We start from the raw sequence: 22,290 nt of genomic DNA, 5'->3' as shown, positions 1-22,290 counted from the left end.
AGAAAACCTAAAAATATATACTGACCAAAAGCAAAGTTGAATAATAGTTTATGTAGATATCTGTCAGTGAAATCAGAGACATAATGATATAGGATAATTTAAATCATACAGACTATCATAACATATCTGCAGGAATTAAAGTTAAAAAAAAAAAGCAAAAAATAAAAACAAAAAATACAGAATAAACAATAGATGCACAGAACAGGAAGAGAAAGAAAGAAAGAGAGAAAGGTGAATACTTAATCATATTTCAAGAATTTCTAGAAGGCTATATGCCGTCTGTTTTCTTAGATTTTTGTGGAAACTCCTGACAGCATTTTATTAGAACATTACATTATAATTCTGTTCACCTTCAGAACAGTGCCAGGGGAGATAAATGGAATTATGTAATATGTATACGAGATTGCTTTTTTAATATACATCACTCTTTTTTGGCATAGACACATGCAGTCTCCAGAACAGACCCCAGCCTTAAAATTTCTTGCTGTTTTGTATAATTTCTTCTTTTATTTTTCTGTGGGACAGAGAAAAACAGAGACACCTTTCAAAAACTTCGTTAGAGTCAATAGATATCAGGTTAGAAGAGTGATAGTGTTCATATCAGGAGTGGTGTGGAGGTTAGGCATTGTTCCAAATATATTCTTATGTATGACTCACAGTTTCTTTACCAGTTATCTAAATATTTTCTTAATATATCATCATCGTTAATGTACAGATTTAAAACCTTAATATGAGACAGTAAGTTACAAGTACATAAAGAGATCAAGCAGTGAATTACCTATTCTTAACATGATTTACTTACATTATTCAGTAATCTGAACATAAATTTTCATTTCTAATGTAAAACATAAAGTAAAATAAGTACAGCTACATAAGAACAGATCCACATTGCCATATCATTACCGTCATCATGATTGCAGGATAGTAGGATAGTATTATAGTTATATCTGATAGTTATTCATTGAGCATTTGTTCTCACTGATATACATAAAAAATTATAGAGAAATATATGGTTGCTTAGATAGTATAGGAAAGATGACCTGCCTAAATGGATTTTCTTTCAGAATGGGAACTTATCCTGATAGTGTGATGCTCTTGCTGGTCCTGTTTTTCTGGAATCATAGAATTGTTTGAGTTGGAAGAGAGCCCTGAAGGTCACCTAGTCCAACTACCTTGCAGTGAACAGGAACACCTACAGCTAGAGCACATTGCTAAGAGCCACATCCAGTTTGACCTTGAAAGTCTTCAAGGATGGGGCATCCTTCCTCTCTAGGCAAGCTATTCCACTGCCTCACCACCTATATTGTAAAAAACTTCTTCCTTATATCCAATTTAAACATCCTATCCTTTAGATTGAAACCATTTTCCCTTGTCCTATTACAACAGATCTTGCTAAAGAGTCTGTCCCCTTCTTTCTTTTAACTCTTCTTTAGATATTGAAAGGCTGCTATCAGGTCATCTTGCAGCCTTCTCTTCTCCAGGATGAATAGCCCCAGCTCTCTCAGCCTGTACTCATAGGAGAGGTATTCCATCCCCAAGGATCTTTTTTTGGCCCTCCTCTGGATACACTCCAAGTCCTCATCTCTCCTATAATGAGGACTCTACATCTGGATACAGTACTCCAGGTGAGGTCTTGCTAGCACAGAGTAAAAGGGCAGGATTACCTCTCTTGATCTGCTGACTGCATTTCTTTTGATGTAGCCCAGGGTGTGGTTGTCTTTCCAGGCTGCGAAGGTTTTACCAGTATTCATAGATCTACAACAGTTCTGAGTATCTCATTACCAAAAATTATTACTAAAGAAAAACAAAACAAACAAACAAAAAATAACAACAAATGAAAAACAACAACAAAAACAATGAAACAACAACAACAAAGGAATTAAAGGAGAACCGTAAGACTAGCTATTCAGAGTTGCATAATCATTATAAATAATGCATTTCAGAATTATATTGAGTATTCTAAATTGATTTTTCACTTAAATATATCAAATACATGATTTCATTATATAAAAGTTATATTATATATAACTTTATATATATTATATTATATAAAAGTGTTGGTTTTTCTTTACGATCAATTATTTTACTCTCCTGATTTAACTGAAGTCTATTTATCAACATATAAAATTCCTCTGAAATTTTGGAACACCACACAATGAAGTCACTTTCAATCTGTAGTTGTCAGAACACAAATCAGCATAGTAAAATCTCACCAATTTTTATTGAAATTTTTGTGCATAAACTTAGAGAAAAAGTTATTTTATAAATAGTGAGATCAAACTACAAAAAAATAACTGTATACTGATCAGTATTAAAGTGTTTGGATTTAATAAAAAAATAAGCATGATCTGAGGGAACTTAAACTTTTCAAGTCACAATTTGGACAAAATCAACAGGAATTAGAGGAGAACTGATAAATAAGAATATCTGATAAGTGTTGGTCTTATTGGTATGAAAAAATATCTATGAGCACAAACACAAAATTTTGATCACAATGAAAACTTATTAAATGTGGATACACTAATAGTTACTTAGCTCTAACAACTGAAATATGGCTTTGCCAGACAATCTTGTCATTCTAACAGGAAATCTATACTAAAATAAATAGCACATTATGGTACCTTGTTGCCATCTAATATACTTTGCTGCTATTTGTCTACCAAAAATATTAGGAAGAGTGTGGTCTGGTGATCTGAGTATTGGGCTGTGAAATTGGTACCTGCATTCTCCACCATGAAATGTGACCTTGAGCATTCCATTAAAATATAAATCTCAGAGTATTTCCAAAGCATGTTTAATTGAAAATCAGGTTATAAATAGCTCAAAAAACTGAATACCACCAAAAGTTATTAAATAATATTGGGAAACAGTCTTGAATAGTATGATGTGAATTAGTTTAAGTATTATCACATTTTTATAACTCTAATATATAAATATGATATTAATAAAGATTTGCATAGTGTAGAAGCCTAAACTATGTTGCATGCTATGTAGAAAAATAATTGCCACCTGAACAGTTACCAGTAACGTTTAATTTGTTATCATTACATGAAAAGTTACTTGAGATTTTGAATTACATGTCACGTTACCATGAAAAATCATTTAATGAGAGAAGATGTAAGAAACTTTTCATTTCTTAATGAAGGAAATTCACCAAACCTTTCTTTTCGCAAGTCATATTTCTCATTTCGTAGTTTATAGTATTCTGAGCCATGGAGTGTCTGCTCCTCCCATCCACTTCCCTATGCTCCACCTTAAATGCTACCTGTATTCAAGTACATCTATTATTTACATTTTTTTTTATTCCTTCAGCTCAGAAAAATTAGTTTCACAAGCTGCAGGTAATGGACATGAAACATTGAAAAACAGATTTTCATTAATTAAACCAGTTTTACCACATGAGTGGCACCTTAGCCCACAGTCAGACAGAGTCCATGAACCTCTGCCTGGATATGGATGAGCAGCCAGTGGAGATTTATGGGTCAAGATTAGAAAAAAAGAGGGATAAGCAAGGGTCTGCTACAGACAAGAATTACAGAGAGTGTGAAGCCCTCTGAAGACAGATAGGAACAGCCTCATTTAACAAGTCACGGTCTTATGGGGGTCTCCAGCCACCCCAACATCTGTTGGAAGGATGAAACAGGGGCATAAGCAATCCAAGAGGTTCCTGGAGTGCACGGATAACTTCCTTCTCTGAGTGATAAAAGAGTCAACAAGGAGAATTGCTGTGCTAGACATCATTCTTACCAATGTGAGGGGCTTGTGTGGAATGAGCTGTTCAAGGGTAGCCTTGACTGCATGGAATTGTGGAGTTCAATATCCACTGAATCTGCAGGACAGTGAGGAGGACACAGAACACGCACATAACCCTAGACTGCTGAAGAATTGACTTTGGCCTCTTCAGAGTTCTGCTTGGATACATCCCTGGAGAGAAGAGGGACTCAAGAAAGCTGGTAAATATTTGAGGATAACCTCCTCAAATAGGAAGTATATCAAGTAATTCTAAAACTCTTGAGATATCAGTAACTCACCATGCAGATATACACTTAAGAAATTCAGGGCCAAAAGAACAAAATTGTTGATGAGACTACTCTGACAACACATGAATGCACACTTAAAGAGGAGAACATTGCACAAAAAATTTCTCTACTGTCTAGTGTAGTCTAGATATGTTTCTTATTGAGAGTAACTTATTGAGAAATGTTTTTGTGTAAGGCTTACAAACTCTCTCAACCTGAGAGACAGGGAGGCATATTGACTTAAGGAGTTGCATGCTGAAGTTAACTTTGTGTGAACTCCATCAGAGACATATCTGAACCCATGTCTACTGATTCCCAAACTAACTTCTTAAAGTACTGAAGGATATAAAGGATAGAAACATGAATGATTTTTAGACTGCAAAATGTTTTTTCCTACTTCTCCTTTTATTCATCCATCTATCTATCTATCTAATCATCTATATTTACTACTTATAACACATTTTTAATGAGAAATTCTGTTTTTCAGTTTGGGCAAAATGTCATTTTTATGTTCTATTAAAAAAAAACAAAACAAAACAAACAGATTGTTCAATAAGAGAGTTATGTCCTTAGAAAATCTTTCCATCTTAGTGTTCTCTTTTAAAATGAGGAACCAAACTGCAACATTCTTGTAGCAGATGTGTTTCACAATCTAGGAATTACTTCTACATGTTGCAAGCACTATTTGTCATGAAAATCTTTTAAATGTCTCAAACACCTCTGAAAATCTTTCTTTCCATTTGTAACTTTCTTTAAAAAAAGTCTTATGAAAGCATTAACAGGAGACAGAGAACAGAAAGTAGATTTGACCAGAATTGTTAGAACCCCTTGAGGTTTATCTCTTTGTATTTTCAATTTCATTGCACAGCATTCAGATAATTAAAATTGTCAGATTCTTTCTTTTCTTGCAAGTTCTTCTTATAAGGTGTGGTTATAATAACAGGATATCCTAACTTTCATGACTGGAAGGCAGAAAAGTGACTATGGATTTTAAATACTCATCATTCTAACAGTTCACAGGGGAAGTGGCTACTTTTTCCTTAATGCTTTTATTTCTGAGTTACAAACATTTAGAGTCTCGTTTAGATTACTTAAGGAGAACAAAATAAAACTAATATTTTTGCCTCCCTAGAGTTTCAAAACCGTTTCGCAGTGCTTGAAGTTTGAATAGTTTCAGATCCCTCGAGTACTGATTTAATAAATTTTGTTTCTGGAAAACTATTATGAAGAAAGTGAAACAAAAAATGGAACTCAATAAGCTTTATAGATTGTTTATGACATCATCAGTACTTATTTCTTCAACAAATCACTACCTATTACTTGCTTCTTTTCCAAGCCTAAAAGAATTTCAGAATAAAAAGACAGTCTTGGAAAACTTGTGGCTACCAAAAGATATTGAAGGTTTTGAAGGTATAATAGCTTTTCAAAATATGAAGAAAATTCTGAAAAACTAGCTTTGGTTATATTCAGCTTAAGCTCAAAGAGTTTCATACATTTTAATTTTGGGGGCATTTGTTTGTTCATTTCTACCACTTCCTGAAGGGGGGTCGAGGTGAGGAGGGGGTGGGCCTCTTCTCCCTGATAAATAATGACAGGATGAGAGGGAATGGCCACAGGTTGCACCGGGGAAGATTTAGATTAGATTTGAGGAAACAATTTTTCTCTGAAAGAGTGGTCAGGCACTGGAATGGCCTGCCTAGGGAGGTGGTTGAGGCACCATCCCTAGTGCTGTTCAAGAAGCATTTAGATGAGGTGCTAAGGGATTTGATTTAGTAGTTCAGTGGGTAGGGATGGTGATAGGAGAGTGGTTGGACTAGATGATCTTGTAGGTCCTTTCCAACCTAATGAACCTATGAACCTATAAACTTCTCAAAACTGTAGATTTTTTCTATGTTTATGTCATTATGCAATTTGAACAATAAAATCTTTGTGCAAATTATTGAAATTATTATTAATAATATTTATTACTAAAGAATCAACTATAGGAATAAATATCTCATTACTGGATTTAAAAACATTTTACATTCAGTAAAGCAAAAGTGTATACGAAGTGCAGACAGGACTTGGGATAACAGGAGGAGGCTTGAGTATAGTCAGTTCTTGATTCACTTTTTTAAGAAACTCTTACTGTTCTCATCAGATAATTCAGTTGCACTAAAAATGTAAGTTCGAGGGAAAAGAGTATCAGTGACAGTATAATGCAGAGAAATAAACATCTTTATAGCCTACACACACCTTGCAAGAAAACTAGAATCAAAAATAAATGCATATGTATAAATATATATATATATTTTCCTACCTGAAAATACACATATTATAGTGCATGGACGCTTTAAACAAACAAAAGATATTCCTGCATAAGGTGAATATTAAAAAAACTACCAAAAGTGCCTTAAATTTTGTCTGCTATGAGTAATTTATGCAAATGCTTAGAGGAGCTTGACAAATTCACAGAACAATATTTATAGAAGTCTGCAGAAGTTTAAGAATTGGTATTGTGGAGTCCTCTGGTCATATCATTTTGAAGGAAAAAAGAAATAAAATTGAAGCACACAGTCTTTCGGAAGTCTCCTTTCAGCTGTGAACAGAGTACTGATACAGTCAGGTTTCTGTACCCATGAAGTCTGATTTGTGTGACTGCTACTGGACAGCTCATAAAAAATTCAATAATTGTTATGTTTTTTTTCTGTGATCAAGTTGAATATGTGCTGGCAGCATACTCAGGTGGCCAATAAGGCCAATGGCATTCTGGCTTGTATCAGAAATAGTGCTGCCAGCAGGACTTCAGAACTGATCATCTCTCTGTATGTGGCACTGGGTGAGTCAGCACCTCAAACTGTGCTCAGCTTTGGACCCTCTCTACAAGAAGGATATTGAGCATCTGCAAAAAATAAGCAAGGCTGGTGATGGGACTATAAATACAAGACACACAGCAATGATTGAAGGAACTGAGGTTTCTTGGTCATGAGAAAAGCAGACTGAGGGGAGACCATATCATCCTCTGTAACTGACTAAAAGGAGGCTGTAGGCAGGTGAGTGTTGGTCTCTTTTCTCAAGTGACAAGTCATAGGGTGAGGGGAGACAGCCTGAAGTTGTTTCAGGGGAGATTTATGTAACAGAAAAAAAAGAAGACATCATAACTTAAAAATCATTTTGGAATAATGATGTGCAGTCAGAACACTTCTCCACAGACACCAATAAACAAATAAATAGATAACTGTGAGGTACATTGGGTTTATGTGACTAAGTTTTGGTAACTGAAGGGCTGGTCTATAGGGTTGGCCTTTGTGAGAAGAGTCCAAAAGCTTCACCATGTCAGATGAAAGCCAATTTCAGCCAGCTCCAAAAGAGACCCACAATGGAGATTGTTCCTCTGTGAAAAAAGATTTAAGACAATGAACAAATGTTGCAAAACAGCAACTGAGGAAGAGAGATGTAAGGAAAATGTAGACAGAAACAGCCCTGCAGACACCGAGACCAGTGCAGAATGAGGGCAGGAGGTGCTCCAGGCATGTATCAGAAGCTACCTGCAGCCCAGAAGAAACCCATGGAGGAACAGGCTCTACATCTGCAGCCCTTGGGAACCACACAGGGCAGACCTCCATGTGTAGCCATGGAGGAGCCCATGGGGCAGCAGTGGATGAGGTCTGAAGGAGGTTGCCCATGGAGAGTCTCTGCAGAAGCAGCCCCAGGCTGGAGCCCATGGAGAGCAGCAGGGCTGGGGAGATGCCTCCTGTGGAGCAGTTCTTTCCTATAGGATGGATCTTATTGTGCAGATCTGTTTTTGAGTTATTCTGGAAGAACTGCAGTCTGTAGGAAGACAGTATAGGACAATTTCAGGAAAGCTGCATCCAAAGAGTGGTTCCTTATACATGCAGAAAAAGAGTGTGGAGATGATGGAATGGAAGATGATGAAGTGTTATGGACTTACCACAACTCCTATTCCCTTTTGCTGCTTGTGGGGAGGAAGTAAGGTGGCATGGAGAAAAGTGGCTTTAGTTTCCATTCTCACTGCTCTCATCTGTTATCAATAGGCAAATACTGAGTCTATTTTACCCTTTACAACAGAGCAACCTCCTTATACTTATCTTAAGCCTTGAACCCTTTTTCATTTTATTTTCCACTCTTTTTCCTTTACAAAGGAGTGAGAAAGTAATGTGGAGTTTAGCTGTGCATTGTGATGAAGTCACCACAGGGGAATACAGGAATGTACACGTAGTTGCTCCAAAATTCTTTTTCTTTCACTCCTGAAAGCTCAACTTTCTGTCCCAACTCTTTTTATGTTTCTGCTGACAAAGTTTCAGAAAACGCCCACAGACTGGATGTCAGAGTAAGACCAGATGTATTTGCTAAACATGGCATTTTTGTGGGTGTGTATACTATGCCACTGCAATCTGATTAGCGATTCATATTTCCTTATTATTTCAAAAATAATATCATCTGATTGACATTGTATTGCAGAATGTCATGCAAACAGGCTGAGAATCTGCAGCTGCCTCCGCAACCAGTTGTATGTAAAGATTAATCAGACAGTTCCAAGTTGAGGAGTAAATTTCTCCTGTCATCAGCCTGGTGACAGAAAGAGTGAAGGCTGTGACAGCTGGCAAGGAAGACAAGGAGGCTAGGTTCCAGGAAGCAGGCAGTTTAATACTGCACATTTATAATTTGATACAAATGCCATTAATATTCTAAACATACCATTATTTTCACAATTTGAAATGCACAGTACTTAATTTTGTTTTATTTAAATTGAACTTCATCATTAACATCTGAATGAAAAAAAGCTGTGAGTTAATAGTGCATCAGATTTAAGTGAATAGTGACATACAGTGGATGATTTAACAGGCATCTAGCCACAGTCATGGACTCTTTTTTTATGAGAAGATTAATTTATAAGTTGTGCCAGTTCCATAGCAATACAGTTTTAGGTACTTGTGCTGCATATGTCCATCAGTATGTAGGAAGAAAAAAAGAAAATACAAAGCTCAGTGAATGGAAATATTTCACACAAGAAAATCTAAAAGGAAGATTCAGTCATAAAACAGGAGATTCATAATGGTTTTATATTGGCAAGGTAGTCTTTCTGTGTGAGATGTCTCCCTGAATAAACTATAATACTTGTTAGACTGCATATTAAACTAGATCAATTCACTAGTCATCTACCATTATGGTATAGTCACTAAAGAGGCGAGGCGGAAATTTTTTACTTAATTGTGTCAAAACCTTGCTAATTAAGCAAAAAATCTGATTACAAAAGCAGTTAACGATTTCATAGATCAGGGCACCACCACAAATGTTCCATCAGTTTAACAGATTCTTCAGAATGTGCACATTTGTATAGTCTGTTTTGAAAGCTGCTTTAAAAGGTCAAATAAAATTTTCTCTAATGCAGCAACGCGTTGGGAACATATGTTAATTCCCCAAAAGATGATGTTTTCACATCAGGCTCAAGAGATCTAGAAACTAAGAGCCATCTATGTTTGGATAGTTATCCTGAGGATTCTCTAACTCACTTAGCTTTTGAAAATGGCAAGGAACAGCAAACAGTTTCTAATGTTTACCTGAAAGGAAGCATCTGGATCAAGCTGACTACCACTTGCACAAGTACTTGGTTCCTTCTGTTAAGTACTTAGAAAATAACATAGTTATGTGTAGCAAAGTAGACCACACTTCTTTCTGTTTCAGAGATATTTAACTACCTTTCAGTGAGGTAACACTAAATTAGATGTAATGAACACCAGTTTTCATTAATTAGAAAGATGAGAAAAAAGGCATCCACTATGTAATGTATTCAAAATCCATGAATATTAACTAATGCAAATCAGCCAACTTTACAAAGAGTATTCTGACTAATGTGAACATTTAGTACCAAAGTATATTCATATATATAATCTGTATTTTTTATTTAGTTATAGTAGTATGTGAGTAGATGTATTATTCAAAGTCCCATTCTTGTTACAGACCTCATTGGCTTCAAGACAAGTGTAGATAAAAGCATTTTGAGAATCAGTGATTTGGTATCTGACAAAATATATATATACGTATATATATAGAAAGGAAAAATATTTAAGTAAAAAAATGTTTATAGCTGCCATTCCATGATAAACTGAACTCTTCATTAATATATAAGCTAAATGAAGAGAAAAATATTTGATAGGCCATATTTCACTATTTCTAGTACATTTAGAAGCAACAAGATCCATTCATTCCTCTAACAGATTTTGAAGCAGAAACATGGTTATTCTATTTTGTGGCATTACTGGTTTCTACATGTATCACTTGCCATACTCTGACAAAGTAAAATCAGTGAAGATCAATTTTAACATTGTTATAGGAAAAGATTCTGTAAAACAAAAGGAAATTTGCATGATCTCTGGAAAACTCATTTCACATTTCCTTCTCTGCTTCACTGGTTACTTTGTGATTGGTGCATATGTATGTATAATATTAAAAAAAAAAGAGTAAAGTAACCTAATCAAGATCTACTAAAATCTGATCTGTTATTTAGGTACTTATGTCTCATTTATTTCAATCTCTGAATTCCCTGCCACTGCAAATATTGCAAATGAATACTGAAATAATTCCAATTATTACATTCATATTGTCCACATTTATAAATTCAGCAATGAAAAGGTATTGGATTTGTAACTCAAAACAAGAATTATATAGCAATGATCATGCATATTAAGTATATGTCAAGAATAAATGGAGAATTGTAGCACAGGTGTAAAGTCTCAGAAACGGTGATGAGGGCACTTGTTATTGACTGCCAATGATAACATTCTGAAATACAGTTACAGAGATGTTAGTACATTTTTGAAAGTATGTGGAACTTCATACAGTATTATTATACAGCACTTATGCCAGTAAGTTTTATTAAAATCTTGATTTTATATATACTGAAAGAACCAAGATGAATTTGGAGACAAAGTGAGATTAGATTCACAGAATCACAGTATTCAAATATCTAAATTTGCAAGGGATGTTCAGAGGTTTTTTCATACAATCCAATCAGAGATCAAGAATACCATCTAGAACAGGCTCATGGAATCATAGAAACTGAGAATGGTTTGGTAGACCATAAAGACAATGTAGTTCCATCCATACTGCTGTGGGCAGTATTGCCACCCAGTAGATCCGGTTGCCCATCCAACCTGGCCTTGAATGCCTCAAGTGGTGGGGTATATACAGCTTCTCTGATCATCCTGTTCCAGTGTCTCACCACACTCTGAGCAAAACATTTCCTCCTAACATCTAATTTAAATCTTTCCTCTTTTATTTTATTATATATAAAAAAAATCTGATCACTATAAGACCATGCAAAAAGTCAGTCTCCATCTTGTTTATAAGCTCCCTTTAAGAGCTGAAAGGCTACAATGAGGTTTCCCCAAATCCTTCTTTTCTCTAGGCTGAACAAGCCCAATTGCCTCTGCCTCTCTTCATAGGACAGGTTATCCAGACCTCTGATCATCTTCGTGGCACTCCCTGGAACTGCTCCAACAGCTCCACATCTTTCTTGTGCTGGAGGACACAAATCTGGATGCAGTACACTCCAGGTGGGGCCTCACAGCTTTAGAGCATAGGGGAACCACATGTCTCTGATCACGTCATCATGAATTAAAACATCATTTTCCAAGGAAGATCTCTCCCATATCTTTGCAGGCACAGAGATGAGGCTTGCTGGTCTGTAGTTCCCTGAGTTTTTCTTTCTACTTTTCTTAAAAGTAGAAGTGATGTTTCTCTTTTTTCAGTCACTGGGGACTTCACCTGACAGCCATGACTTATTCCAATAGATGGACAATGTCTTGGCAACTACATCAGTCAGTTTCTTCAAGATCCTCTCATCAGACCCCATAGACTTGTAGATGTAGGTTTTCCAGGACTATGTCCAGATGGCTTTTGAAGGTCTCCAAAGAAAATTCCACAGCCTGTTTGGGTTACCTGTGCCAGTACTCCACTAACCACACAGTAGGTGTTTTCTGATATTTAGACAAAATGTCTTGTGTTCCAGTCTGTGTCCATTGCCTCTTCTCCTTTCAGTGGGCACCACTGAAAACATTTTGATTATCAAATTTTAAATTTCAACCATTTTGCAATTATGCTTATTCCATTCAATATTAAAATGAGTAATCTGAAGAAATCCAAAGAATCAAGGAAACACAGAGAAGACTAAATGTGTGAAAAAAAAAATCATTGGAATTTTGCTTAAGTAATGTTTGTAATTTGAAAAATAATTTTATTGACTGAAGTTTCTTGAGCATGGAAAAGAACATCTTGCTCCACATAGAAATCAGTATTTTTCTTCCTTTTTTAATGAAGTTTTAATGTCACAATATATATTTTTTTTCATGCAGAGTTAACAGTAACTGCTGTGCTTGAGATACACTCAGCTAGATGTAATCGAATTTTCAGGTGTCATTAGGCACTCCAATTGTGAAATGAAGATATGAAATACCCCAATGAAAATAATATTCTGAGTTATTTTCACAAGCACTGTTAATTTGTTATTTAATGCAAAAATTAGATATACTTTAAATTGTATACCTGGAGTGTTTTATTATTTTTTAAGATTATCTTATATTCATGTTGAAATACATTATGTTTCCTGAAGGTATTATTACTTGCTATCACGTTTTCTTAAAGTTGTATATCTGAACTGGTTTAATCAACAATGGATGTTTACATTCTTTGCTTTCAGATTTCAAGTGGTTTACTTGCTATTCAGGGAAGAAAAAAAAAAGGAAAAGAAAAAACAAAAATATTGCAGATTTAACCCTTCTCCTGCTTTTTAGTAAATATTATTTTATATGAATATAAACCTTGTAATTTTTTAAGATAAGTAGTTCTGACTGACCAATAAACACTTTCAATGCAATAAAGCTCAGTGAAGAGTGGCAAAGGTGATATGTTCCCATTCTGTGAAGAAATTGTGGTTTGTAATTTCTAATTGAAGGGTTATATCTTGTAATTTCTACCTGTTGCTCCATCACATTTTTCTCAATTCAAAACACATGTGATATCAAATATTTTCCAATAAATAAATTTGATTTTAAACAGTACATCCTCTTCTAGATTCAGAAAAACTAAAAGAACTTGATTAGAAAATACTGGACTATAACAGTGTTTTTTGCTATGTTATCTCTATTTTTATTTGCAGTGGTTTACATTCTTTTTGCTTTATATGACCATTGAAAAATATATTGTATATGGTTCATAACCAAGTGGCAATACTAATTGTAATAACAGTTTTATGTAGTCTAAGTGTCTAATAATGTAGCACTATTATACAAATGTTTTCTAATGCTACATATTTCATGGACCCCTAACAAATGACAAAAACAGTATTCCTGGAAATTCAGTTAGATTCTTCATAATTTCTTTCTTTAATGTAGAAAGTATCATACATGGGAACATCATAAATAATACTACTCAATGTATAAGACATTTTAAGTTTGTGAAAGACAATTACATCCTTAGTTATGAATTATTTCATATGATTGTAATTAAATCTTAACTGCAAAAAAAAAAATTACATATTGAAAAACAAAGAAAGCTTTCTGTAAATTATTTTTCCTAAAGAGCAAAAAACTTGGAAATCTATTTTGACATTTTGTTAAATTATTGATTTAAACATTTCGATTCCAAATGAAAGTATGCACATTTAAGTGTGGATCATCATTACTGATATTTAAATGACACTGAAGGAGCTTCATCCTATGTTCATTATTTTTCTGATGACATCAGCATTTTGCCTATGAATATACTGGAAATGATAGCAGGTTTTGTTTTAAATTAAAGTGCCTCACTGCATACCAGTGTCAGTATTCTTCATGTTCAACACTGTTTGCATTTAACTGTTGTACTTGTTTCCTTTCCTTTCAACATCAATATATAGAGAGTATTTTCTTTCTTCATTCATCAAATAAGATGAATGTTACATTTCAAAAGTTTTATATTCAGAATTCTCTGAGTTAAAAATGAAAGAGCTATAATCTGATTCACTGTCCGATTCATCTGATTTCAGAGTTATGGTATACATAGTAAATTGCAACAATGGTCATTTTGGAGGAAAATTCTTCTCACCTAGCTAGTCATTTTTCGTATAGTCACGCATATCTTAGCTGATAACCTTGGGCTTCTGTTTTTACTAGTGAAAAGAAATAAGAATTTTTAGGCTATAAATTATCCACCATGTTAAATAACCGTATTAGAATTAAATAAATGATATCTCAAAGGTAAAAACTAGACTTTACACTATATCTTTTCCCATCTATTTTCTGGTGGAAGTTTGGGAAGAAAGAAGACACAACTACAGTTGTAGATATTTTGATGTAGGTGTCTGTGTGTGAGCTTCATGTCCTTAAAGACAAACACTTAAGTTGCTTGGACTTAACCTGCTTGGTGTCAAGGATGTCCAGGAGCAAGATTCTTTAGTTCTGAGATGCCTGAGAAGCCGGAAAACTTATTGCTGTTGAGATTACATACCACTGAAAATACTTTTCTTTGTTACTCAGATTCATTACAGCTGTAATATTTTTAAATACTGTTTTTGACTGTTTAAATTTGTCTGAAAAGTAGAGGTGGAATATATTGTCAAACACTTCTGAGGAGACCTAGTAGTGATTAGTGAGGAATAAAAGTAGCAGGCGAAATAGTATTATCCTCAAATGTTCACAATCAGGCTTCAAAGTATACTTTGCCATAAATGCCTGAAACTTCTGTGTCTGATTGAAAGGACTCAGCCTTCTAAGATAAAATGATTTCATATTTTTTAAATTTACATATTTTTAATCCTTTTGAATGAGTGTAGTGACTGTTGTATCATTTTATGCCTGAGCAGAAACATCAGTTAAAAGAAAATACATATATTCCATGTATTCATCTATAATTAAAAAGTATGACATCTATATACAAGTAGAGAAAATCTAGGATCTTTTTTTTGTCAGAAAAGTGATGAGTTTTTCTGCATATGCAGATTTTGTGATATATAATACGACTATCACAACAAACTAACATTATAGGCAACTGAAACATCTTCAGAAGTTGAAGCTGTTTCTGGTATGAGCTGTATAAGGATAGCAATACTTTGGCCTTCTACATTTCTAAACATTAAGGTAGAAAAGCTTGCAGTGAAGGAGAAAGCAAGAACAATGTATTAAAAATTCAGCATACGAGAAATGAGAATGACATGAAATTCCCAAAGCAGGATGTGATAGAAGTAGGTAGGAGTGATGTTGCTATTTTGATTATGTCTATTGCATAGCAGGTGATTACTGTATGACAGAGAAGAATGATCCTTCTATCTTTCATCTCTCTAGATAGTTACATAGCTGTCAGTACTTCAGTATATGAATGTAGTCTCCATTTCCTTCATTTATATTACACATCATTTATCTACCTTAGGTAGACCATTAAGAACTTGCTGTAAGTCTCTGTTATAATATTTGGTTATTCAAGTTCATTTCAAGAGTTATAAATAATACAAATTTCTTTTGCATTTTCTTACAGTTCCCTTTAAGACAGTACAGGTAGGCGTCCAGGCAGGTCTTGAATGTCTCCAGAGAAGGAGACTTCACCACCTCTCTGTGCAGCTGTGCCACTGCTCCGTCACTGCACTGTGAAGAAGTTCCCACACACATTTGTGTGGAACTTCCTATGCTTCAGTTTGTGGCCATTCCCCCTTGTCCCATTGCCACACACTGCTAAGAAGAGTGAAAAACTGTTGTACAACTGCTGCTGGGAGAAAGGAGTGAACAAATGTAGATAGCAAACACTCCTCATTCACCAAGGTCAGTGTGGACAGAGGAGGAGGAGGTACTCCAGGCATTGGTACAGGAATTCCTCTGCAGCTTGTTGAGATGCTCATGGTTGAGCAGGCTGGACCCTGCAGCCCATGGGGTACCACACAGAGCAGATCTCCATGCGCAGCCCTTGGAGGATCCCACACAGGATTAGGCTGCAGTTAGAAACAGGATTTGGAGGAGAGCATGTGGTGTAGCAGATAATCTGGAGAGAGCTGTGCCTATGGGAGATGTGTGCTGGAGAAGTCAATTTCTGATGGACTTGTGAACTTTCTTGTGGACCTGTATTAGAGCAGATCTTGAAGAACTCGTGCATATATATACATATGTATATATATATATAGAGAGAATTATCTTTACTGTTATTTATTTCTTCATTTTCTCTTAGTAAATAGATTTTATCTCAACCTGTGAGTTCTAAATTTTGTTTGTTTAGGTTTTTTTTTTTTCCCAATTCTCTCCCCCCATTCCACTGGGAGGTGGGAGAATGAGTGAAAGGATGTGAGCAGTTTAGCTGCATTCCAAGTTAAACCTCACCATTCCCAGTTCCCCTGTGCCCCTTGTGAGGAGAATGTAGAAGAGGGTGGATATGACAAAGATGTTTTTAGTTTGCTTTTGGTTCTTACTGCTCTACTCTGTAATCAATAGGTAATAAATTATTTTGATCTCCTTATGGTAAGCATTTTTTGGTGAATGACAGTTACAATTGAGTGATTTCTCTGTCCTTTTCAACTCATGGGGCTTTTTTGATCGTATTTTTCTCCCTGTTCTTTTGAAGAGCGGAAATGAGAAAGCAGTGTGATGGAACTTAGCTGCTCATCAGTGCAAAAATACCACAGATATTGAACTGAATTAGAACACTGGAAGATATCATTCTATTCACTCTTGAGAAAAAAAAAATCAAAGTACAACGTAGTTGTGTTTTTAATATTACACAATATTTTTTTAACCTTTTTCAGATTCTATTTCAATATCACAACCTACGGAAATCCTCTGATATTTCAGTGTGTACTGCTTAAGAGAAAAAGTGTCACAGTAAGAAAGGCACAAATACTTATGCTTTTAATGTTACAATTCTTAAAACAATAACTCAAATTTTATTGCCACTTAATATTGTTGAAGTTTTGCTTTCAATGCAGTAAGATTCCATGAATTTTCTAAATGTTACGAAATTCTAGGTAATTTATTTTCTACACTATTATACTATTATTAAAATGTACCACTTGCTGGTACCAGGGAAAAGTACAATATTGAACAATTGCATTTTTCTCTAAAGGATGGGGGTTAGGGTTGATTGCTACACTCTCAATGTCATTTGGAAAGGAGAATTTCTGAAGAGTGAACAGAGCAGCTGTTGCCTAGTAGGGAGGTAAAATAATGACTTGACATCTGGCAGCTCAAATTTGTATACAGTTTAATATAAAGAAAATAATAATGAAAGTGTAAAAATTGTAATAATTTCAAGCTTAGTCCTATTTGTGAATCCTGGTAAAAAAATGAAGTTAAAGAACAATGAACATAATTTATCAAAACCTAGAAGCAGGATCCTTCATATAAAAGAAAATGTGTGTTCTGTGGCTTTGTTTTTAAGTGTTTTCTACTTTAGTCATTAATTATCTCTTGAGTTTTGTCAAAATCACAATAGATGTCATGATTACATGAAAGTTTATTTCCTTACAAAGATTAAACATTATTTTATGCATTTTGTTGAAATTCTATTTCGTTCTGTAGGAATATTGATTCTCAATGAAGTAAAAGCTAAAAGAACATAAATTTATTTATATTTGCATAGTATGTATATATCATATATATTGTCTGGCATTCTTTTAATTTTAAGAGTTAAAAATTAGAATTTGTGACTGTGTAAGAGAAAAAAAACTTTTTTATATTTATTATTATTAATTTGAATTAGAACTTTTTTATTAAGCCACAATAATTTACAAAACCTAGGTGTGTTGCACCCAGGAGGTGAACAGCCTTCAGGTTTTTTTGTACACTATCTTTCAACAATTAAACTACATACAGATTTAGAGCTGCCAAGTGTCAAATCATTGATCTACCTCCCTGCAAGGCAACAGCTGCTCTGTTTGCTCTTCAGAAATCCTTCTCTCCAGATGACATTGCAAGTGTAACAAGAGACTTCATTACTGATGAAATAAGTCTCGGACTACTCAGAGAATATGTTTAAAGAAAAAATCCTTAGTAGAACTGTGCAGATGAAGCACAGAGAAGACTGGTGGGAGTAATTGTGGTGCTCTATTTGCAAACCCATCACAGAGTACTAGTATCCTAATATAGTCACTATAATACCAAAAAAAAAAAAAAACCCTCTCTGAACTAGCACTATCTTTTATTTTCTATTTTTTTTTTTGTCAGAAACACAGTAACTGGTATTTTGAAATATTACTGCAAGTTGATAGTACCAGAGAATTACCTGTAAAATTACCTGTTTTACAATTCCCATCTGTAAATTTGGAAGCAAAATAGTACAAAGCCTGTCAATGTTAGTTACATATTTATTCTCAGGTGATCATAGGCAATGTGCTCTGAAAACAGAAAAAATTAGAGCTACCAATTTATTCTATTTAATGCTATTCTATAGAACCAATTATATACTCTTACAAATTTAAACGTATAAGTGTTATGGGAGAAAAAAATTAAAAAGCAGAAAACATATTTTATGTTGATTTATAAATAGATAAAACTTAATTAGTAACAGCTCAAATTTTTTCTCATATCATTTAAGGTACCATTTTTACAGCATTCATGTTTTAGTTATTAGCACTATCTTGCAAACAGATTGCACAATTCCTGTGGAAGAATGTTGTACATAAGAAATACATTATGATCAGCGAGCCTGTGGATAAATATTTAGCTCATATAGTTCATATAGTATGCCTGGATTCTAAAGCACTTTCAACACTATTCTACATAAGTCTTAAGTGAAATAGACGGGAATTTTCTCTCAGGATTGTTAACAGTTTTATAAGTGGGGAGAGGGGTGTTTAGTTTTCAAAACATAGGAAAGTGACAAACTAAGTAGCACTGATTTTTGCATTTCCATGTAGGAAAAGAAAGACTACAGTGGACCCTTGACTGTCCACGTGTTATTAATTCACACCTTACTTTGTTTTGGATCAGACAGTCAGCCATGAGCTGCAGATCAAACCAGATCTTCACTTTTGCATACAAATATAACCTAAATGACTGCAAAATGTTCAATACATCCTTAAATAGTATCCTAATACATCCTTAAATAGTATGGAGAATCAATCAGAAATCAGAATACTTTTTACATAGCATAAAATTATTCAAGGGAATCCAATTTATATAAAAATAAAACTTATAAAAGGTTATTTAATATTGAGGTAAGTATATGTTGTGGGGCTATGTCAAAGAACTTGCACAAGTCCAGATGGATGACATCAGTTGCTCTTCTTTTGTCCACAGATGCTGTCACTCCATCATAGAAGGCTACTAGATTGGTCCAGCATTATTTGCCCTCGGTGAAGTCATGATTGGTGTCTCAGATCACCTCCTCACCTCATATGTGCCTTAACATAGGTTCCAGGAAGATCTGTTCCATGATCTTCCCAGGCAGACATGAGACTCAAAAGCCTGTAGTTCCTCAGGTCTTCTTTTCTCCCTTCTGACAAATGGGAGTGATATTTCCCTTTCTCTTATCACAGGCAACTTCATATGACAGCCATCACTTTTTCCAATAAGATGGAGAGCATCTTGACAACCACTTCAGTCCGTTCCTTCAGAACCCTGGGATTTTTGTCACCCAGTCCCATACAATTTCAGTCTCATAAAGCAGTCTTGGATCTGCTCTTTTTTCACAGTTGGTGGGATTTTATTCCGCTGACTCCTGCCTAGAGGTTCAGAGATGTGAGACATGGGAAGCCTGACTGTCAGTGAAAATCAAGGCAAAGTACTTCTTCCTTCTCTGTGTCTGTTGAAATCATTTCTCCCTTCTCATTTGTCAGTGCATTCCTTGGTCTTTCTCTTCTGATCGCTGTACCTGTAGAATCCCGTTTTATTTGTCACATTCCTTATCAAGTTATCTGCACTGTGGCTTTCCTGTTCCTGTCCTTGTGTTCTTCACAGGCCATACATCCCTGCTTCCACTGCCTGTACACTTCCTTTTCCCTCAGTTTTACCAGCAGGACCTTGCTCAGCCATGCCAGTTTTCTACTTCCTCTGCTTTTCTATTTCTTCTTGCTCTGCTGGGGGATGGAGAGGTCTTCTCATCTCAGAAATGTTTCCTTAAAGAGCTACCAGCTCTGTTCTGCTCTTTTGTCCCTAAGGATAGTTTCCCAGGGTATTTCATGAAATAATTCCTTAAACATTCTGAAGTTCAGAGTTCTGAGTTTCCCATATATTTCCTCCAATATTTAATGAACGAAAAATATGTTAGCTAGTTCTGGCAGGTCATGCAAAAGCACTTTTCTAAAAGTCTTGTTTGAGGAGATGTAAGAGACTATTATTTTATACCACTGTCTCAAAGTTTGCTGATGAACATGTCCGAACATGTCCAAGCAAATCCCTGGCAACGGTTGCAAAATCCTTTGTCTAAGGGACAGGCAGATGGGCATGTCCTGGGGCAACGAAAGAGAGATAAGCTGCAGCTCAATGGCTGCTGAACACTCCTTTGTGTGGTACTCATCTCTGTGGGGAGATAGCCATCTCAGGAGATGCTTTCCTGGCACGCTAGCACAGGATTTGTCACATAGGCAAGAGAAATGGAGAATAAAAGAGGGATCGACCATGACCACCATGAGAGGAGGTGTTCTTCCATCAGAAAACTCATGATCTGATCCCTGCTGCTGAACTCCTGGGCCTGCTGCCTGAGACATGCTGCTTTCTCCTGGACCTCGCCGCTCCTTCGAGGTGTTCTACCATCTGAACCCTCCCGAGCTCATCACTGCTCGCTGCTTCCTGGAGAGGCCTTCTCTTTGGAGAGACCTCTCGAGCTGATCACTGTTCACTGCTGCCCCTTCTTGGGTTGAGCCCATGCTGCTTCTCCTGTGCTGACCCGGTGCCGCTTCTCCAGGACAGCTGCTTGCTGCTCAGGGATGCCCGTCGCTGCTGCTGTTCTCCCCGCTTCTGCCGCCCCTGCTCTTCTGCCTCGGACCGTCGGAGCCACTTGCAACCGGACCACCTCTGGAATCCTGGCTGGTGACTTTCCCTGTGTTGTACAAATTCTTGCTTCTTTCCTATCTCTTGCCTTCCCTTCCCAGTCACCCTTATTGGTAACAGTGTCCTCCTTCCACTTCCCCATCTCCCTGGTCAATATTTGTAATAAACTGATCGGACTGGCGTTTGAACTGTTGCTTCTTAATCTCATGCCGGGTATGCACATAATCAAAGAACCTTGTCTCCCTCCTTTATATTGGAGCGTGACAGGAGAATATTAAAAACAGTTAGCCCACTATTTTAAACTGACCAGGTCACACACTGAACAGAATCTAACTGCTCTCCATTCTTACTGATTGATTGGTTAATCATCAGTTAAAAAGAAAACAGTGCTAGGTGTGAAAAAAAAAAGAATTTCAGTTCTCATTAGATCATCTCAGACAGTATTAGTTTTCATTCCTTATTTTTCACTTATGATGCCTTCAGTTATTTCATGCACTGCCTTCTTGGTACAATGCATTGGGTTTAGGTTGTTTAAGAAACGAGATTTAAAAATGTAAGACTAGAGCCAGTTTAAATCCTGTGAATAAATATAAATATCAGTTAATATTTGAAACCTTCTCTTAGCCTATAACACTGGTAATAATATGCAAAATTTAGATCACAAAACCTCGTTCTCTTGACTGTATGATTCCTTAAAAAAAAAAAAAAAAAGTATTTGAAGTTTGATGGAAATAAAAAGTGAGATTGCAGTTCTCTTCTTAACCACTCCAAATATAAAGCTAAAATACATTTACTTTAGAGATATCAAGAAATAAATGCATTCAAAGAGATCTAATTAGATACAAGCTTTTTCCTTCAAGGTCGAATGGTAGAATCTTCGATCTGCAAAAGGACAGTAAGAAAAAGGACACTTCTTTCTACCAGAACTTCATTTTCTAAAACTATGCTTTGCTTTGTGAGCACCAAGAACTAAATCACAGGTCGATTTAGAGTCACTCTTACCATCTAACAGCCACTCTTAACATCTAACTTCAGAAACTAAACTTGTCACTTAAAAGATTAGATAGCATCACATCATTTTGTATATATATATATAATATATATATAAGGTGTAAATTAAGCAGGTAGAAGTCAAGATAACACAACATTAACAGAGGCTAGTGTAGAGATAAAAGAAATTAAGACTATTTTGTAAATAAGTTAAGAACAGTATAAAGCATCAGCATAAGTTATTACTACATTTCCTATACAACTTCAGTGTTATTATTCTGTTAATGAAGTTACCAGATATTTTGTTACCTCACAATTACATTGAAAGTGTTTTCCTC

Source organism: Cyrtonyx montezumae, unplaced genomic scaffold (genome assembly GCF_038088225.1).
Source record: "Cyrtonyx montezumae isolate F1298 unplaced genomic scaffold, pur_monq_1.0 scaffold_3, whole genome shotgun sequence".
NCBI classification, from domain to species: Eukaryota; Metazoa; Chordata; class Aves; order Galliformes; family Odontophoridae; genus Cyrtonyx; species Cyrtonyx montezumae.
This window is presented reverse-complemented; position numbering follows the sequence as displayed.